The 22,719-nt window shown below is 39.5% G+C and overlaps 1 protein-coding gene across 2 annotated transcripts in view; it reads right to left on the bottom strand.

Moving 5' to 3' along the window:
• Positions 1-22,719, bottom strand: part of LOC124598791 (ran GTPase-activating protein 1) — a 123,990-nt gene that overhangs the window by 14,831 nt on the left and 86,440 nt on the right. The window lies entirely within an intron of this gene.

Below are 22,719 nucleotides of genomic sequence, written 5' to 3' on the forward strand. Positions count from 1 at the left end.
CAAACTAATTCTCCCAAAGTGACAATCTCACTTTGTATGCTTTTATACGGTCAGAGAAGAGCATTATCCAATAGACCCTTATCATGAAGTGAAGTGTTCACATCATTCACACGTCTGGTTGCATCAGAAAGGAATGCAAGATTACTTTTCCATGAAGGCTCTTTTAGTTCAGGAACACTCATGTCGCTCATTTGCATTAACATATCTATCACATCCAGAAGACAAAAAATCAATTTAACAAATGACCTCGACTAAGCCAGTGCACCTCAATACAAAGAGGTGGATTTGCGTGCTGGCTGTCAATATCTTCCAGACTGCTCAAATCAGCATCGTTGAAGTCCACACTTCGGCATATGATGAGTCATATGAACAACAACACTCATTAGGTTTTTCAAAGTAACATTCTTTGCACATAAATGCTCTTGGTGATGTGCAGTGAACACGCTTGATGTCACTGGTTACTGTTAGTTATTTGCCCCTCATTCAGTTACTTCATGAATCCTGATTTATTTCCATCTGTTTGTTGACACAGAAACTAATAAAGTCCATGACAAACCTTATTTTCTAAGCTTTCTTCAATACTGCTAAGACTGTCACATCAAGCTGTCACATTTTTTGTTACTACATTGTCTAGGAGTTCTCTGCACTCCACTGTTTACAGCTCTGATAAAAATTACTAATCTGAATTTGCCTATAACCTCTATGTTTTCATCGAGCACTAAATAATATGCACCAAAATCTTTATGAAGATTTTGCAAGCTGACTGAACATTGTCTGACACATTTTGTATGCGGTGTATGATTGTTATGTCTGATAAAGCACTATCTGTGAAAGAGTACAAGGACTTTGCTAAAAATAGTGAAATTTTGTACTGCACCCAAATGGCAGACCAGCTTGATTTTTCTTTGTCTTTTTCTTCCTCTTCAGAGAGCTACTTTTTAATTTTTAAACCCTCTTGTAAAACCTCTTGTGGACACTCGGATCTTCCACATTCTCCATTTCCACAGTCTTCGGCGTGGTATGACATATAGTGCCTTTGTAAACTGAAATTCCTAAAAATATCAATGAATTGTTCTACGCTAAACATTTTGTGAATCCATTGTTTTGTGTAAGAAGATAATATTCCTTCCACTGGCGATTGAAATGCACAGACACTGTTGGTGTTACACAACACGAACCATACACTGCTATTATTAGGTGGCACCACTATCAAAACTGAGCTTCCTCTATTTTACAGTTCTTAATTTCTCTGTGATGTCAAGACAGTGTGGACATGCATTTCCCTCACTCCCCACCACTCCGAAACTGCTCTGCCTCTAAGCATGAGCCAAAGAAGGATCAAGTTCTAAGGCTCAGAATCAACACCAGGATATTTTTGATGTCACATGAACTCCTTTTCTCAACACTATTCCTTAAAAACTCTGGAGATGTGAATTCTCTCTCCGCCACATACATTGATCTTACCTAATATACAAGCATATGTTCTCATGACCCCCCCCCCCCCCCCAAATGTCTTCCACTGCCTTCCTTCCTCAATCTTTCCGACAGTCTGCATTTTACATTTTTGTTAGCATCTGTCTCACTTTTGGATTCAAGTTCACCTGTCATGACTGACCAATTGATTACCGAGATATCAGTAGATTCTGAATTTTGGTTTACAATAAATTGTTACTTTTAACCTCTTCCCTGCATCTTATGTGTCTCTTTTGTGTGTGTGTGTGTGTGTGTGTGTGTGTGTGTGTGTGTGTGTGTGTGTGTGTTTTTGGAAGACACAAAAGCAGAGTTATTAGCATCTTTGTGTCAATAGTATGAGTCAAAAAGGCAAAACCAAAATTTGCATAAAATACGAATTCACTTAAAAGTTATCACTCTCCCTCATAGCTTCATTAAATTTCGGGTGTGCAATCGCATAAATTCAGCTTCTTTTAATATTTTGGCTGTATATGTTCAGCCTTCTTCAAACTGAGCTGAAAGATTGCTTACTCTGGAAGTGGGTGAATGATATACAGCCAAAATATTAGAAGAAGCTGAATTTATGCAGCTGCACACCCAAAATTTAATGAAGCAGAAGATGAAGATGCACACACTCTCCCATTTTAAATCAGTCACCAACCCAGTCATACCCATTCAAGCAGAATACAAAACTGTCAACTTTTTCAATGTTAAGAAGTGCTACTGACAATTTAATTGAACGCTAAAAAGAAAGTTACAAAAGTAACTCAAGGATTTTTATTTTATGTTTTTTGGGGTGGGGGTGGAGGGGTGAGGGACAGGATGAGCCAGCTACCCTTATTACACATTAAAACCTTCTTATTAACAGTTTAAAGATTTGGAGAAATGTATGACTAGCTCTGTAAAGTCACACTAGATTCATTTCATGGTCCAATAAAATAGAAAACAGATCAGCTGTTAAACTAGCCTCTGTCCCCTGCTCCAAATATAAAATATATTCAATGAAAATGTGATATATTGAAATTTGAATGCTACAAGCACCACACACTGGAGGATCCTTCCAACAGTGCACATCATTGGACTGAGTGCTATCTGAAGGGAAATGAGAATGACTTCATTTTAAATCAGTGGTCAGAAGGAGGTACGCCATGATCGAGCAGCTGACTTTGCCAATTGCAACTTTTGTCCTGTCACTTTGCCACTCTTCCTGTTACCAACACAAGTCCCTGCATCTAAGCAATGAGGATGAGGGAGACATGCTTGGTTCAGCTCCACATTTTACATAATTTTTGTGAGATATACTGATGCTGCAATGTTCATCTTTGACACACCACTGTAAAAGATGACACAAAACCAGCTAAATGCAAAATCTGTGCAATCCACACATTTATTTACTTACGAGTATGTTACATATATAATCCTACATTTGGCATTTCCTTAATCACTTGTGTTAGATAAACTCACCTCGAAAACTTAGGTCCAAACATTTCATTTCATGTAAAATTGAAACATGTTTTTGTGTTGCTTACATCAAAACTTTGGCACGTGTCATGATATAAGAGGATGGTTTGAAAAATTCTCGGAATCACCAGGAGAGGTCAGCACTGGTGCAACGAGCTGTTCACGTGATATTCATTAGACTGCTGCCCATAAACATGTTACACGTCAGTGCTCTTGAAAGAGAGCTGTGGTGGTGAAGTGGCTCTGTTGTTGTGCTCATGTAGTGATTAGCGAAGATGGGGGGGGGGGGGGGGGAGGAGGGGGGCGGAGGGAGTGTTAATTGAGATTCGAGCAGTTATTGAGTACTTCATAAAGAAAGGTATGAAAGCAAAGGACATTCATGCCAATTTCCAGAATACACTGGTGGATTCTGCTCCTTCATATTGAACTGTTGCCAAGTGGACAAATGAGTTTAAATTTGGTCAGGAGAGCTTAGATGATGAACCACACATTGGTCGGCCAAGATGTGTCACTAATCCAGAAATCATTGCAAAAGTACACAAAATGATCATGGAGGATCGCCAATTGAAGGTGCGTGAAATTGCTCACGCTTGCATAATGTCATCTGAAAGGGTATATGACATTTTAACTGAAGATTTAGAAATGAAAAAATTATCTGCAAGATGGGTGCCGCGACTCTTTATGCTTGACCAAAACACACGAGAATGGACATATCGTAACAAGGTTTGGCCCATTTTAGGAGAAACGAAGAAGATTTTTTGTGCCAGTATGTGATCTCAGATGAAACTTGGGTGCACTACTATACTCCAGAGACAAAACAACAATCAAAGTAATGGAAACAGATTCTCCACCAACAAAGAAAGCAAAAACAATTCCTTCGGCAGGAAAGGTCATGGCATCAGTGTTCTGGGATGTGAAGAGGATTCTGTTTGTAGATTATCTCCCCACTGTGCAAACAATTACTGGAGAATACTATGCTAACCTCCCGGAAAAATTGCAACAAAAGATATGTGGAAAAAGGCCCGGTTTAGCAAGGAAGAAAGTCATCTTCCATCAAGACAATGCACGCCCGCACATGTGCCATTGCCATGGCAAAATTACACGAACTAAGGTATGAATTGTTGCCACACCCAACTTATTCACCTGATATGGCTCCGTCAGACTTCCATCTCTTCCCAAAACTAAAAATTTTTCTTTGTGGACAAAGATTTACTTCAAACGAAGAATTGAGAGCTGGAGTTGACAACTATTTTGCAGGCCTGGAGCAAACTCATTTTCGAGATGGGATCAAGGCATGGAACATCTTTGGACCACATTCATTAATCTACTACAAAGATAAAAAAAAGTTTCAGTGATGTAAGTACTTTTTTTCTATTCCGTTCGAAGAACTTTTCAAACCACCCTTGTATTGTAGATTTTCACAGGTTGTGTGCCACAAGAAAACGTTACACCCATTCTCCTAATCAACAAGTTTGATGTACTGTCTTTCAATGAAAATGAAACAAGGCCAATGAGACTCACTTCATCTGTTGGGGCAGTGGGTGTGTGCTGTGTCATGATTAATAGGAGTAGCCTTGCTCGTAGAGTTTCGATGACGCTCACCATTTGCAGCACTGACCGTAAAACTACGGTGGCCCACAGATTCTTTGTGGAGTGGAAGGCTTTAACCAAAACTTCAAAGGTGCTGTGACAAGCTAGGCTACGGCATCCTGGACTTGGGCCAACTATAAAATTCCATTTGAGTAGGCCTCAGAAGGCGTAATGGTATCACCGGGCCTCCCTGTCATCCATAGCCAATTGGTGTCACTGGATGCAGATACAGAGGGGCATGTGGTCAGCACAACATTCTTCCAGCCGTTGTTAGTCTTTGTGACTGGAGCTGCTACTTCTCAATCAAGTAGCCCCCCCCCCCCCCACCCACCCAAATGGCCTCAAAGGGCTGAGTGCTCTCCACTTGCCAACAATGTTCAGTGATATGATGGGAACCAGTGCTACCACTCCAGCAAGCCTGTTATCCGTAAGAACTATAAGGTCCCCCTAAATGGGTCTTGTGTCCACTACACATTAGAAGCTGCTACCCAGCTATCACAGGGTGCACAGAATTGTTTTTCAGAACAGGTGACTCTCCAACCAGTCTACATAACAAAAGCTATAGGTGAACTGGAAGTGTCAGTATGAGAAAAAAATGAAATGCACCATCAGGCAAGAGTATTAAAAACCATAGTGACTAAATGCAAAAGCACTGACACCAAAGTGCATTAGTTTGAACTGTTCCTGAAAAGCATTGGAGCTCACATAAAACTAGGTACAAAAAGCTGGTTAAAACCAGAAATTGATGGTGAGGCTTTGGGGGGAAATTTAAGTTATATTAACAGGGTAAGTTAAAGGTAAATGACTGTGGTGTATTTATTTCAGCAGACAAGATACTCAGGTCACCCGAGATAGAAATTGCAACTGCATGCAAGATTGTCTCGGCAAGACTCAATATCGAGGGTGGGCATAAACTCTTAATCATGTGCTTCTATCATCCACCAGACTCACCTTCATATGCAACCGAAAACTTCAGAGGAAACCTAAATTCACTATCATATAAGTTCCTCAATCATACTTGTCATCATTGTTGGAGATAAATCATCCAACAATCAATTGGAAAAATTACAGTTTTTTAAGTAACGGGTGTTAAAAACATACTGTAACATATTACTAAACATGTTCTCTGAGAACCACCTAGAATAGGTTGTTCGAAAGTCCACTCTTGATAGAAATATATTGGATCTACTAGCAACAAATGGACTTGATCTTTTCCCGCATAGAAACTTATCAATGACAATGATGCAGTTATTGCAACCATCATTAACATAGAACAAATGGCAACTAAAACAAGTAGAAGAATTTATCTTTTCAACAAATTAAATAACGAGCCCAATGTTGTATCTCAATTTAGCTCTAAAGAGGGGCATGGAGAATTGCGTGCTTAGGTTTAGGTGAACAGTTGACCATGCACTTGACATATGCAATAGTAGAACAGTTCATGACGTGAAGGACTCTCCAAGGCACATAATCAGTGCAAAGAACTTCTGAAGCAACAAGGGGTTACTGCATAATAGATGTAAAACAAAGCATAGGGTTACAAACAGGGAGATGCTAAATGAAACACATCTGGTTGTAAAAGGGCAATACGTGAATTCTTACACAGCTACTGTAGCGGAATGCTATTGAAGGATCTCTCTCAAAGCTTAAAGAAATTCTGGTCAAATGTAAAAGTAATTAGCGGTAGCACAGTTAAGTGTCCAGGCACTCGTGAAAACAGACAGGAATTGGAACTGTGGGTAGCAAAGCAAAAGCTTTAACACTGAATTTCAGTTGAAAATGTTCCCTTAGAAACGAAAATCCAGGGACATTGCCCCATTTTAAGTCTCGCACCTTTGCAAAGATGAGTGATACTGATAATAGTGTAAGAAGTGTTGAGAAACAGCTGAAACTGCTGGAACAAAGCTCATGAGCCTAACTGAATAGCGATTAGATTTGATACCAAATTTGTGGCCGAGTTAGCCCCTCTTTTAACCATAAAATGCCATAGATTTTCACACAAAAAACTATGCTCAATAGTTGGAAGACAATACAGGTCACACCTGTCTACAAGAAGAGTAGCAGAAGTGATCCAGAAAACTGCTGTCCAATATCTTTGACATCTATTTGTTGTAGAATCTTAGACCATATTCAGAGTTCAAACTTAATGAGGTACCAAGAACAGAATGACCTTCTACATACCAGTCAGTATGGGTTCTTACAACACTGATCATCTGAAACCCAACTCGCACTTTTCTCACACGACATTCTGAAAGCAATGGATGAAGGCAGTCAGATTGATCCAGTATTCTTGATTTCTAAAAAGCATTTGTCTCAGTATCACTTCTATGCTTATTATTAGAAGTACAATTGTACGTGGTACATAAGTGAAATTTGTAAATGGATTAAGGAGTTCTTTGTAGGGAGGATGCAGCATGTTATCTTGGATGGAGCGTCACCAACAGATGCAGAAGTAACTTTGATTGTGGCCCACAGATGTGTGTTGAAAAACTTGTTTTTCATGTTGTATACTAATGGCGTCTCAGACAATATTAATAGTAAGACCAAACTTTTCGTAGCTGATGCAGTTATTGATAACACAGAATACCATCTTTAAAAAGATGCATAAATATTGAGTCAAATCTTGATAAGATTTCAAGGTGGTCCAAAGACTGACAATTTCATTTAAATGTCAAAAAATATAAAATTGTGCACTTCACAAAATGAAAAAACATAGCAGCCTATGACTACAGCATGAACCTGTCAATTCATACAAATATCTCAATGTAACATTTGTAGAGATATGAAGCAGAATAATCACAAAGGATCAGTCATAGGTAAAGCAGGTGGAAGACTTCCATTCATTAGTAAAATGCTTGGGAAATGCAATCAGCCTAAAAAGGAGATTGCTTACAAATCACTCGTGGAACCCATACTAGAATACTGCTCGCGTGTGTGGGACCCATATGAAATAGGACTAGCGGGGGATACTGAACACACATGAAGAGTGGGGTAGCACAAATAGTCACAGGTTTGTTTGACCCATTGTAGAGCATCACAAGATGCTGAAAGAACTGAATGAACAGACTCTTGAAGACAGAGAGATGAGCATAAATTGGGCACCCTTCCGGGGGCAGAGCATGACCAGCGTGTGGCGTTATGTGACCTGTTCTTGCTGGCTTCCTTGTATCGCTGATGCATGATTTTGATGGGTAAACCTTGTGGCTGTTGGTTCTTTGGGCTTGCCTGCCACTACATAATTGATTTGTTACTCTGGCCTCCATTGTTAGCAGCTTGCTGTGTAATTTTGCTGGTGTCTCATTAATGTATATTTTATATTTGTAAAAGGTTTTTGAGTGCAGCCTATATTTCAGTGTGTGCTATGGAAGGGCTTATTCATCTTATTAGTTTAAACAGTTCTTCTAGATACATTTTAAAAAAAAAAACCTTTTAAATTCTGTATTTATTATGGTCATTACCTGTTTTTAATGAAGTACATTTATGAGCTACGTTTTAGATGTCCTTGTGTGCACCAACTATGCACATTTGTACAAGTGTCAATAAGGTTAATGTACTTCTATTATTTAAGGTAACCTCAGCGGTGTGGTCTTTCTGCCCATGCCGCTGTTCTTCCAGTTTCCTGTTTAAGTATTCTTATTTGTGTTCAGTATCTTCAGGCACATCTTTACATAAATTTAATATGGTCATTTTGGCTATATTGTATTGTCAGTAATTGTTCTTCTGACCTTTAACAATCACGAACAATTATTCTGCACCTGTTTTGTGACTTATGCATTTATTGTTAATGATATTTTTTAAGGGTTTTTTACTTGCCACTTGGTAAAAACCATTGAACACTTTAACCAAGAACTTTTTATTCATTGTGTTTACCGAGTGCTAAAAGGTTGCTTCTTTACCATAAAGCAAGTCTGCACATACGTGTGAGTAGGTTGTCATATCAGAGTGTTAACACTGTAGTAATTGATAATGAATGCAATTATTATTGTTGTTACAGGAATGGACGATATCTAATTGAGGCCCAGCCGTTTCACGTTTACCCGGTATCCTTCTGGTTCCTTATCCTAGGGCATTCCATTACAAAATTTCAAGAACCAACTCTAGGAATATGCTAAAACCCCTCTTGATACTCTCACAAGGTTTGTGAGCACAAGAATAATTAATTGCAGTATGCGCAGAACAACAGAATCTACCCTCTGCCACGTGCATCACAGAGGTTTGCAGTGTGTAGAAGTTGATGCTGAGCCTAACTGAGTGCAACAGTGGCTTATAAAAAGAACGCTGTTGTTGGATAACAGCTTAAAATTTATTATGAAAATAGCATTTAGAAAATACAATCTCATAGATTACACCATTTTAAATAAGTGTTTCAAGTACTGTGTGTCCAGAAAATCCAACAAACTGTGAAAATCATGTTCACTAACAAATAAATACGATTTAATTTATTGAAAGGATGATATTTAGACAGCAAGAAATTTTGTATATTTGCAGATGGAAGTAACAAATGAAAATTTGTACCAAGGCTGGGATTCGAACTAGGTTCTCCTGTTCACTAGACAGATGTGCTAACCACTTTCGTGACAGCATCCCTTGGATAGGAGGAGACTTTCATTCTGACTTCTCATTGTATGCAAAGACTATTAGAGGCATCAAAATTAGTGTCCAATCACTCATGAGTGAGACAAGAACTGAAACTGAGCGTAGCAAAGCAAAAGCTGAAGTGCGTAACTTAATTCTTGTACCACCACAAATATGAGTGAAGTAGATATTAATGTCAATAGTGTTGCGAAACAGCTTAAATCATTAAAACAGAAGAAAACTTTAGGGCATGATGGAATCTCTTTTAGATTCTATATTGAATTTTCAGTCGACAAACTCCTCTGTTAACTACAATGTACTGTAGACCACTAACAACAAATCATGCCCAGTAGCTGGAAGAAAGCACAGATCAGACCTGTCTACTAGAAGTACAGCAGAAGTGATCAGCAAACTATTATAAAATATTCTTGCATCCATTTGTTGTAGAATCTTGGAACACATTCCAAGTTCAAACACAATGAGCTACTTTGAACAGAGTGACCTCTTCCATGCCAACCAACATGGATTCCAAAAAAAATCAATAATGATTTCAAAGAAAATCAATAACTTGAAACCCAGCTTGCACTCTTCTGAAGTGACATACGGAAATGGCTTTCAGGTAGGATTAAAGCAGTCAGGTAGAGGCGGTATTTCTCGATTTTCAAAAGTCATTTGACTCAGTGTCGTATCTACGCTTATTATCAACAGTACTAATGCATGGGGTATCAAGTGAAATTTGAAACTGTATTGAGGATTTCTCGGTGGGGAGGATACAGCATGTTAATTTGGATGGAGACAACAGAAGTTAAAGTAACTTCAGAGGGCTCCAGGGAAATTGGATGTGGCCCTTGTTGTTCATGCTGTATATTAACGACAATGTGAACAATATTAATAGTAAGCTCAGACTTTTCGCAGTTGATGCAGTCTTCCATATTGGAGTATTTTCTGAAAGAAGCTGTACAAATAATCAGTCAGATCTTGATAATATTTCAGAGTGGTGCAAGGACTGACAACTTGCTTTAAATGTTCAGATGCGCAAAATTACGCACTTCACAAAATGAAAAAAATATAGTATTCTATGGCTATAATATCAATGAGTCACAGCTGGAATTGTTCAATTCGTTCAAATACTTGGATGTAACACTGTTGGGGATATGAAACTGAATGGTCACTTACACTCAGTCATGAGTAAGGCGGAGACAGACTTCGGTATACTGGCAGGATAATGGGGAAAGCAATCCTACAAAGGAAATTGCTTACAAATCTCTTGTGCAGCCCATCCTAGAATACTGCTCAAATGTATGGGACCCGTACTCAAATAGGACTAAAAGGCAATACTGAATGTGTACAGAGAAGGTCATAACGAATGGTCACAGGTTTGTTTGACCTACAGAAGGGCACCATGGAAATGGAGAAGAAACTGAGCTGGCAGACACTTGGAGATACACAAAATAGTACCCCAAGAAATCCTACATACAAAGTTTCAAAAACCAAGCTTTAAATGATGGATCTAGGAATATACTACAACCCTAACACATTGTTCCTGTAGGGATTGTGAGGACGAGATTTTTATTAACTACAATATGGCCAGAAGCATTTGAACAGTCATCTTCAGACAGTCCATATGTGAATGGAACAGGAAGAAGCCCTCAGGAAAAATTGGCATAAACAATAATGCAAAAAATAAAAAAACTGGCTTTTTTTTAAATAAAAATTTGAGATTTTCCCCAATTTCTTATCAAAATCTTACAAATTTGAAGGCAGCAGTTTACTAATATTGGTAACTGACATTTTATGTTGAAACTGGATCCTGATTTTTGTTTGAAGGCCAAGGTACACATATAACATTAAAAAGACTGTTTATTTCCAGTTTAAAAACTGATGCCTGGATGCCCCATTAGTTAGTAACAGCTTTATATGCTGACCCTTTTGTAGGAAAATGTTGAATTTTGGAGACGTCTTTAGTTGGTACATTAACTGCACGTTTCCATAGTACACGAGTGTAAATATGAAAACCACCAAATACGGCACTTTCGCTTTTTGATACATGTAAATCAACATTGTGCCTCATTGTTTTGCTTCTGTCAGTCACTAGGGCTACACTACAGATCAGGCTGTCAAATTTCATTTCACAAAACAGTTAAACTAGTATTCAGCAAATACTATGATGAATGTTCTCAGTGATCTGTTCTGTCACCAGAAACACATTTGCGCAATATGGTGTGTCCTGTGCTGTGATTGTTTAATAAAAGCAAACCAAGCAGGTGCCATACTGATTTGGGCACTTCTTATATGCTGAAGTGTCACATTTTTAAGTTTTCATATTTACATTTAAGTCTTACGAAAATGTGCAGTCTAACTGACACACAGAAGTAAAAATCTCTTCAAAATGCATTGTTTTTGGCATGGTCTGCTGTACAAAATTTTTGGGAAATGATGTTGGCAGATAAAACTGGTACCTCCATTCCAAGTTAAAAAACAGTTTGAAGACAGATGCTGTATTAGAGGAAAAGGAATTTTTAATAATGAAGCCAGAAAACTTCTGAAAAATGTGGGGCTCAGGACCTCATGTATAGGTGAAAAAAACAGTGAAACACATAGGGTTACAAATTAAAACTAAGCTGTCAACTGTTACGGGCACAGATACATTGAAGTTTGCATTCACAGATGGTGGTGATGAGCTCTATTAATGATGACAAGGAAAAGAATGTATGTATACCTGGTATGACACGATTAAGCTGTGTAAATATTCTGAAGAGCTAGAAATCCTTTCAAAATTTAGTGACATGGCAGCTCTTCATGCCAGAGGAAAATTTAGACACTGTCAAAAGTCTTCTGTTGTACTGAATGCAGTTGGGCTTCCAGGTCGAAAGAGACTCAAAGTGGCAGTTTTTTCACTATTAAGCAAGTTCCATTTATCCTGACCAGCCCAGATAACACTTTGTCCAGAATCAAAACAAAAAATTTAACAAGCAAATGCTATTTGACTATCAGGGTGCCACTACACAGTACAACTGCCTTTCTTGTACTTAACGTGTATTGGAAAATCCACCCTTATGGCTCATATCCGTGTAATAGACCTAGGAGCCAGAGCTGTCCCATACATCCTTCCACCACCACCACCACCACCACCTACTCCAGTGCGGTCATAAGCACCACCTTCCCATCAGAGGCAGGGCTACTTGTGAAACCAGTCAGTGATCTACAAGCTAAGCTAAGCTGCAACCACTGTGCTGTGTTCTGCATGGTAATGACAACCAACAGGCGGGCTGTCCGCACAAATGGTCAACGACAAACTGATGCCAAGAAGCAGCTGGACTACCCAGTCACTGTGCTAGCTGCCCAACACAACATTCTTCATTTTAATGACTGTCTCACAGCCTGTGCCATCTGGATCCTTCCTATCAACACCAGATTTTGTGAACTGCACGGGTGGGAACTTTCCCTGCAGTATAGCCTATATTCCAGTAACCCTCCTGCCCTCAACCTTTGTTAGTCATTGTCCTACACCCACCTATCCCATTCTCCTGTACCCACTCCAGCACTACGCAACCCTCTATTCCAGCAATGCACCCATAGTCTTTTTACTTCTCTCCTTATCCACAGCACCCACCCCCACCAAGTTTAACCCATTGACTGCCCCTAGCTGCCCTACTCTCTTTCCACCTCCTTAGCCCACCATCTAGACTGCTTCTTCTATCAAGCACTACTACTCGCAGTCTGGCCTTGGCAGCCAGATACTGTGTGTGTGTGTGTGTGTGTGTGTGTGTGTGTGTGTGTGTGTGTGTAATTCTGATGAAGGTCTTTTAGGCCGAAAGCTTACTTCTTTTTCAAATAGCACACTGTATTTTTTATTCAATAATCCACTTCCTCTTCTCAAGACCCACTCGGAAATGAATCACGGTGTACCATTCTTGTAAACATGATGTTATTAAAAACAACATGAAACTGACTGACACTCCCCTATTAGCACATAGTGCAGGTATTCTGGCATAACAGAGAAACTACACACTGGTCATTCAGACCACCATCTTCAATTGGTGATATATACGAGAACAATGTATACTAACAAAGATATGGTAGAAATGCTACTCATCTATGGATAATGTAATTTAGCAGACAGTAATTGCAATGATGTTTTCTTATTTACAATACAGGTACTTGTAGCACAGTACTGCTCCACTTTTAAACAATATGTTGTGCACAAAAAAAGTAGTCCTTGATTATAACTTGCATCACAATTACTTTTCTTCTACTGTGGTTGAAGGAGGCTTACTGCTACTCAGGCAGCGGAATTTCACAGAGTGATATCCTGACAAGAACCAACATTCTCAGGTTATTGCAATTATTGGCCACCTGTTGCTATTACTGACCACCCAACTCCACAGTAACAGTTGTGGAATCATTCAAAGTCTACATTCAGTAGTGCGCAAATAACCAGATCAAATTAGTTGGAGACACCTTTACCCTAACAAGTACAGGCTGGGATATCTACGGATTCATTGCAGGTAGTACAGACAGACAGCCTTGTGAAGCATTTTTCGAAAACTGTCATGAGCATCTAGTTCGACAACCCACAAGCAATGGATATAATTTTGACCTTGTAACTACAAACAGGCTTGATCTTAGCGTCAATGTTAGTACAGAGACACTATTGTTGTTGTTGTGGTCTTCAGTCCTGAGACTGATTTGATGCAGCTCTCCATGCTACTCTATCCTGTGCAAGCTTCTTCATCTCCCAGTAACTACTGCAACCTACATCTTTCTGAACCTGCTTAGTGTATTCATCTCTTGGTCTCCCTCAATGATTTTTACCCTCCGCGCTGCCCTCCAATACTAAATTGGTGATCCCTTGATGCCTCAGAACATGTCCTACCAACCGGTCCCTTCTTCTTGTCAAGTTGTGCCACAAGCTCCTCTTCTCCCCAATCCTATTCAATACCTCCTCATTAGTTATGTGATCTACCCATCTAATCTTCAGCATCCTTCTGTAGCACCACAATTCAAAAGCTTCTATTCTCTTCTTGTCCAACTATTTATCGTCCATGTTTCACTTCCATATATGGCTACACTCCATATAAATACTTTCATAAACGACTTCCTAACACTTAAATCTATATTTGATGTTAAGAAATTTCTGTTCTTCAGAAACGCTTTCCTTGCCATTGCCAGTCTACATTTTATATCCTACTTCGACCATCATCAGTTATTTTGCTCCCCAAATAGCAAAACTCCTTTACTACTTTAAGTGTCTCATTTCCTAATCTAATTCCCTCAGCATTACATGACTTAATTCGACTACATTCCATTATCCTCGTTTTGCTTTTGTTGATGTTCATCTTATATCCTCCTTTCAAGACACTATACATTCCGTTCAGCTGCTCTTCCAAGTCCTTTGCTGTCTCTGACAGAATTACAATGTCATTGGCGAACCTCAAAGTTTTTATTTCTTCCCCATGGATTTTAATACCTACTCCAAACTTTTCTTTTGTTTCCTTCACTAGACACTATTATGAAAAGGAAAGATGTTACTCACCATATAGCTGAGATGCTGAGTCACAGATAGGCACAACAAAAGATTGTCACAAATACAGCTTTCGGCCAATAAGGCCTTCATCAAAAATAGACGACAGACACATGCGCGCATGCACACACACGACTGCTGTCCCAGACAACTGTAGCCATACAGGTAGGTGTGTGTGTGTGTGTGTGTGTGTGTGTGTGTGTGTGTGTGTTGATTAAGGGTTTATGGGCCAAAAGCTTTATTTGCGACAGCCTTCTTGTTGTGCCTATCTGCAGCTCAGGATCTCCGCTAAATGGGTGCAACAACTTGCCTTTTCATAATATTGTTACATTCCATCCTGGATTTTCCATTGTTTGATTAGTGATCATGATGTCATTGTAGTGAAATCACTAAAACCAGCACAAAGGCTAGGAGAGTATTTTTTGCTAGGAAAAACAGATAAGCAGTTATCTCCCCTATTAGACAATCAGTAGACATCATTTAGTCCCAAAATGATGAGCAAAGTTTAAACTGATCATATATTGTGCTTTGGAGATGTATGTGCTGAATACAGGGATTACAGATGGAAAAGATCTACAGCGGTTCAATAACAAAAGTCATAAAATGTTGTGGAAACAGAGACTGCTGCACTCTCGCGATTTTTTTTTTTTTTTTTTTTTTTTATGTTAATGACAAGAAGCAAAGGTTAGTAGAGATTCGTGCATCTATAAAAGAATCTCTGCATGAAGCACACAGTTACCACTTTCATATCTTAGCAAAAGATCTGGCTGAGAAAATATTGGTCCTATGTAAAATCACTAAGCAAGTCTAAGGCCTCCATCCAATCACTCATTAACCAGCCTCACCTGGCAGTAAAAGATGGCAAAAGGAAAGCTAAAGTATTAAATTTTGGATTTAAGAAATCTTTCAAGCAGGAGGATCATACACGCATACTATCGTTTGACCATCCACAGACTCCCATAGCAATGTCACAGTAATAGGTATCCCTGGTACAGAGAAATAACCAAAAGAGTTTAAAAGAGATAAGTCGCCAGATCTGGATGGAATCCCAATTCAGTTTTACAAAGTACTCTATGGCCCTTTTACTTAGATTGCATTTAACGCAAATCTCACGCACAGCACCAAGTCCCAAGTGACTGCAAAAAAGTGCAGATGGATACTATACATAAAAAGAGTAGAAGAACAGACCCACAAAATTATAGACCAATATCCTTAACAACTGTTTGCTGCAGAATTCTTGAACACATTCTCAATTAGAATATAATAAACTTCCTTGAGGCAGAAAAGCTTCTATCCATATATCACCACAGATTTAGAAAGCATCAATCATGTGAAACTTAGCTTGCCCTTTTCTCAGACAGTATCCTGAAAACCATGGATGAAGAGCAGCATGCAGATTCCATATTCATAGATTTTTGGAATGCATTTGACATGGTGCCCACCGCAGATTATTAATGAAGGTCCAAGCATACAGATTAGATTAGCAGATACGTGAGTGACTTGAACACTTTTGAAGGAACAGTCTTTGATGGCAAGTGTTCATTGGAGACAAGGGTACCATCAGCAGTACTCCAGGGCAGTGAGGAGGACTGCTCTTATTCTCTATATACATAAATGATATGTTGGACAAGGTGAAAAGCAATCTGCAACTGTTTGCTGATGACGCTATGGGGGGTGTTCAAAAAGTCCGTGCAAAAATAAAAACTATTTACATGTTTGGGGTAAACCTTTTTTATTTTTCAACATAGTCTTCTTTTAGACTTATAAACTTTGTCCAACGCTGTTCTAATTTGTTGACCCCTTCTGAATAATAGTAATTGTGCAAGTCTGTAAAATAGCTATTAGTTGCTGCAATCACACCCTCATTTGTACAAAATCTTTGTCCCACCAGCCATTTCTTCAGATTGGGGAAGAAATAGTAGTCCAAGGGAGCCGAGACTGGAGAACAGGGAGGGATGTGAAACGAGTTTGAATCCTATAATATTCACCGGTAACAGTTTTACCCTTTTCCAGATAGTCGATGAGGATTACCCCTTGCAAGTCCCAAAAGACAGTCGTCATAACCTTTCCAGCTGAATGAATGGTCTTTGCCTTTTTTGGTGCAGATTCTCCCTTGGTAACCCATCATTTAGATTGTTGTTTGGTCTCAGGAGTATAGTAATGTATCCATGTTTCATCCACAGTGACAAATCGACACTTAAAGACCTGCAGATTTTTCCTGAACAGCTGCAAACCATCCTTGCAACACTTCACATGATTCCGTTTTTGGTCAAGCATGAGCAATCGCGGAACCCATCTTGTGGATAGCTTTCTCATGTCCAAATGTTTATGCAAAATATTATGTACCCATTCATTCAAGATGCCCACAGCACAAGCAATCTCACGCGCCTTAACTCTTCTGTCATCCATCACCATATCATGATTTTATCAATGATTTCTGGACTCTTAACCTCCACAAGGGTGTCCAGAACGTTCAGCATCACTTGTGCCCATATGGCCACTCCGAAAATTTTGAAACCACTTATAAACCGTTCTAATCAAAGGTGCAGAGTCACTGCAATGTTTATCAAGTTTCTATTTAGTCTCCTGAGGTGTTTTGCCTTTCATAAAGAAATGTTTAATCACGAAACAAAATTCTTTTTCGTCCATTTTTTGACGATCACAGACTTCCTTGATTCACACCAAACACAAAGAAATAGACCAATATTGCTGAAACTTTGTGTGCGTTCTTTCCAAAGATGCTACAAACTAAACATGACCTCATATGATTTACAAGTAAGTGTTCTCTTTGAGTGACTGTAGAAGAGTATAAGACAACTTGCACAAAATTCTTGCTGGTGGGATGAACGACTACTAACTCTAAATGTAAGAAAAATGTAGGTTAGTGCATATGAGTAGGAAAAACAAACCTGTAATGTTTGAATACAGCATGAGTAATGCATTGCTCGAAACAGTCAATTCATTTAAATATCTGGGCTTAACATTGCAAAGTGATACGAAATGGAATGAGCATGGAAGGACTGTAGTAGGGAAGGCAAAAGGCTGACTTTAGTGTATTGGGAGAATTTTAGGAAAGTGTAGCTCATCTATAAAGAAGATCATGTACAACACACTAATGCGACCCATTCTTGAGTACTGCTCGAGAGTTTGCGATGCAGGCGAGTCTGATCAACACTCAAGTAGTACAGACTTGCTTCATGAACTGAAATGGGAATCCCTGGAAGGAAGATGATGATGATGACCTTCTTACAGAACACTATTTAAAAAAAAAGTGGGAGAGAGAGAGAGAGAGAGAGAGAGAGAGAGAGAGAGAACCAGGATTGAAAGCTGACTGCAGAGTGATTCTACTGCCGCCAAAAAATTCTGCGTACGGACCATGAAGGCAAGAGAAAACCATACAGTGGGTTGTGAAGTGTGTGTGTGTGTGTGTGTGTGTGTGTGTGTGTGTGTGTGTGTGTGTGTGTGTGTGTATGTAGACTGTTTGGGTAACTTACAGTGTCCATAGAAAAATATTTCTACCTTCTGTTCATTGGTGTACATTGTACTCACACAAAACTTCAACTGAAGATAGCTGACTAAATGACCACCACACATTTTCATTGTGTTTCTGTTTGTTGACCGTCAACTCCAACCAACTGACAAGATGTTATATTTACATGAATGGCACACTGTGATACATTTTTGACAAGTCTTGAAAAGTATGTGTGTGTGTGTCCTGCTGACAAAAGCCTTAATGGCCGAAAGCTATGAATCTTTTTGTTATGCCTATCGCAACTCAGCATCTCTGCTATATGGTGAGTACCAACTTTCCTTCTCTGGTATTGTTACATTCCATCCTGGATTTTCCACAATTAAAAGATATTGACACATAAGCTTTTGGCTACAGTCTTCGTTAGAAAAAGAGAAACGCACACCATTCATTCACATAAGCAAGCACACCTCACGCGTACATAACTACCAACACCGGCAGCCCGAGCCAGAATGCAACTATCACATGGGATGGATGTAGCAATCTGGAAGGGGCAGGGAAGGGGAAGGGACAGCAGGAAAACAGAGTGGAAAAGGAGAGTACTAGGGAAAGATGGGTATATGCAATGGTAGAAGGCCAGCCCCTGCCGATATACCCGTCCATCTTTTGTCGCTCCTCTCCTTTAACACAGACTTCAGGGGACTCAAGCAGACTGGACATTATTGTCCAGAGAAATATCACATGTGCTCTGACTCACTAAGTGCCCATAAATTCATTCACAACAGACAAAATGGCCAGAACATCCAGGACTCACTTCCCTGCTACCAAAGCCTGGAGATGGAGGTGACATTCTTCTCTATTCCAGAGCACATGGGAATTCAGGGAAATAAATTAGCAAATGTGCAACCAAGGAAGCATGCAGCTCAAACAAAGTGACTTAAATATCCTATTCACCTCTACACTTACATACCTGTACTTCTACACCCATGCTTTGCAAACCACTGTGAAATGCACAGCATGAGATACTTAAATTGTACTGGTTGTTAAAAGAGACAGGGGAAGAAAAATATATTTTTTTGGCCAATTTTGGTGCTATTTTTGCCAATTTTGGTGTTTTTTTAACATCACATTCAGTTCCATTATTTTATTTAGAAACTACAAATCTGATAAAACTAACGAATTAAAGAACAAATAACTCTGTGTCCAAAAAACACTCATAGTGTTGTCACAATTTCAAATTTCTACTTGGAGACAATATGCTGTCAACACTTCACTACTGTGTGCCCCATTTATTTACTATATTTACTGCCGAGCACTTACAGCAGAATAAGTTTAGATATTAAACAGGGTTAATAACAACTTTATGGAGAAGTTACTACAATTTAATTCTACTTCTTTCAGAAATATTCTTAAAAACCATAGTTCATATTGTTTACTTCAAATCGCTGTGAAATGAGTGTTTCAGTAACCAGTCATAATTCTTAAATTTGAAAATATTATAACAATGATGTACGAAAAGATAGATCTCTACTTATGGTAAAGATGACACATTAAGTTGCAGACAGGCACAATTGAAAGACACTTACACAAGCTTTTGAGCACAGCCTTCATCAGAAGAAGAGAAATGCGCACCATTCACTCACATAAGCATGCACGCCTCACGCACACATGACTGCCAACACCAGCCGCTCAGCCAGAACATAACTATCATGTGGGATGGAAGCAGCAATCTGAAGGGGGCAGGGAAGGGGGAGCAAGGAGTGCTGTCTGCTGGCAACAGGCAGGGTTTCAGGAGGTTGCTCGGCAGGGAAGTAGGAAAATGGAGCAAAAAAGGAGAGGAGTGGGGGAAAAATGTGCGAGTGCATTGCCAGAGGGTGGCCCTGTGCTCTGGTATCAAGCAAAACAACACCTCCATCCCCAACCTTTGTAGGCAGGGAAGAGATTGAAGGTAAGCCAGGAAAGACATGTGATTCAGATTTCACGTTAAACTGTACGTCCCCTTTCCTGGGTAAGATTACTGGGCAGGATAAGGAAGCACAATGCACCGAAGTGGTGTCCAATTAAAACAACTTGAAAACAGGCAGTGGAGTCCCTCCTGAAGGACTCCCAGCCAATCATGTCACGCAAATTTGTTTTACGGCCTCATTCCTGGCAGACCATTTGTGTAAACTGCTTCCATGGGACAATGAACAATGGTTTGATATGCTGGTTATTTTGGAACAGTGAAAAACTTTTACACCTCACACAACATGAGATGACGCGGGTGGCGACATTGACGATACACACGACAACGAGGCATAGTGCTTTAATGCTGTTGCAGATAGAGCTCACAGCAGAATGGTTCCACTGGTGTGCACTGCCCACTTATATACAGACTCTGTGACCTTGGTTACGTAACCCCAGTGGTCAGCATTGGTAGTCCTGAGATATGTGGTTATTCCCAATCGGTGAAGTGTGCAACCATAATGTAAGCAAGATGATACACAAGCTTTATGAAACCAGAGAAAATGTGCCCTTTCTATCCCCCACAACATGTGACTGAGGGAATTTAAGATGTCCAATGCCTTGATGGAACTTGCCCTCAGATCCCTTAGGTGTGGCACCCACAATAAGCTTTGAAACAAATGTGGCCCACAAACCTCACCAAGTTTTTAAAACATAAACTAACATACACTATTTGCAGGTTAATTAAATATTCAGTATATGGTTAAAATCACACCACACACACACACACACACACACACACACACACACACACACACACACACACAAAATTAATAGCTGAAGTTTCTTCTTCACATGCTGTGTGTTATTTACTATGAATTCTTTACTCCAATCACAAAGCTAGTCTGATATCCTGAAAAGTCATATATTGTTCATTAGGCAATAGCACACAACTGCGCCAAATGCATTCTGAAAGTCAAGGAACACTGCATCAACTTGGGCACCAGTACCTACTACCTTCTGGGTTTCATGACTGAACAGAGCAAGCTGTCTTTCACAGCATTGTTGTTTGCTGTGTGCTACAGTTCAGTGAACCTTCCTGAAAATGGGAATGACCTGCACACACTTTAAATCACTGTGAATGTATTGCTCCTCCAGCCATCTAAGGTAGACTGCTGCCAGAAGAAATGCATATTTTCATACACTTTACAAAAAATCTTACAGGTATTCCATCAGGTCCAGAAACATTTCCTCTCTCAAGTGATTTTATTTGATTTTCCATCCTGCACACACTTATTTCATCTCGTTTTGGTTTTCATGTGACAATCAAAAGACAGAACTGCAGTATGATCTTTCTCAGTGAAACTGCTTTTGCCTTCTCTGTGCCATCCTCCATTTCGATGCCATTACAATCACTGAGTCCTGGACTGGTGACTTTGTTCCCTCTACTGATTTACTGTAACTGAGACACCTGTTGGTAGAGAGAATTGAAGAATCCCATTTTGAGTCACTGAAGTAAATAATGTTGCAGAAGTAGGTGATTTCATGAGCCACATTTTTTTTAGCTTCCAAGTAAGGTCTTTTTTCATTTCTTACCTCTTCCATATTCATTTCATCCGAGAATACCTGGCCACCACAGCTCCAAACAGCATTTTTGCCTTCGCAATTAACACAGAATAAACAAGCCAAACAACAGTTGCCACCTTCATGTGCAGCTTGACCAATTGTTTCCACAAGTTACCCATTAATTCCAGGCAATGATGGTGCATCCACAGCACTGACACTTAAAACAGTGCACTGAGTTTGCGACATAAGGCTTAACTTTCAGGTGGATGGTCCCATCCGACGTATGGTCAGGTGAAGTTGCTTACGGTCAGAATAAATTAGCTTGCTTCTCTACCTCATCATTTATTCGTTTTATGGTATTTTGGCATGTCACACCAACTTCTCCTCACTCTTCTTTGACACCTATATGCATTAGATTTCTTCATTATAAGATGCCCTCACTAGAATTTAATTGTGTAATTCCTTCGCAACTCAGTATTCACTCAACTCATTTGCTTCTGTATTTGACACTCTGTAGATCATAATCACTAACAGTGCTGTGTATCTTCAGCTCTCAAGGAAGGTCGTTAACAGGTTGAAATGAGAAGAACTACGATCACCACCCATGCACAAGCATTGTGGAGAACTATCATCATTCATGATCTCATTGAAGGCAATGAACTTTCAATGCTTTCTTAAAGTGTTTCTCAGGTCAGTTTAAATTATGGGAGCTGTTAAACTATCACAGTGTGTGCTCTCTGTGGATACTTCAACTTTTGACTGACAAACAAAAACTACTGGAAGTTAATGAGTGGCATTCGGTGGTGTTTGCTGATGAAGCAGACACATTTTTTTATTGCATTGTCACTTGTCATGAAACTTTGTTACTCTGCTGTACAACTAAGTAGCAACAGACAGTGAGGACTGTAAAATGGGGAATGAAGCAACATTACAACACTAGTGACAGGTATTTAGTGACTCCTTTTCTTCAATGGTATGGCTTTTTGAGTATTGATTTTTTGCATTAGTGCAGTGCCACTGATGGAACATATAACTTTATTTCAATAAGGTTACACTTGCTTGGGAGGGGGGAGAGAGGGGGGGGAGGGAGGGGGGGGGGGAGGGAGGGGGAGAGAGAGAGAGAGAGAGAGAGAGAGAG

The sequence above is a fragment of the Schistocerca americana genome, chromosome 1, assembly GCF_021461395.2.
Source record: "Schistocerca americana isolate TAMUIC-IGC-003095 chromosome 1, iqSchAmer2.1, whole genome shotgun sequence".
Lineage (NCBI taxonomy): Eukaryota > Metazoa > Arthropoda > Insecta > Orthoptera > Acrididae > Schistocerca > Schistocerca americana.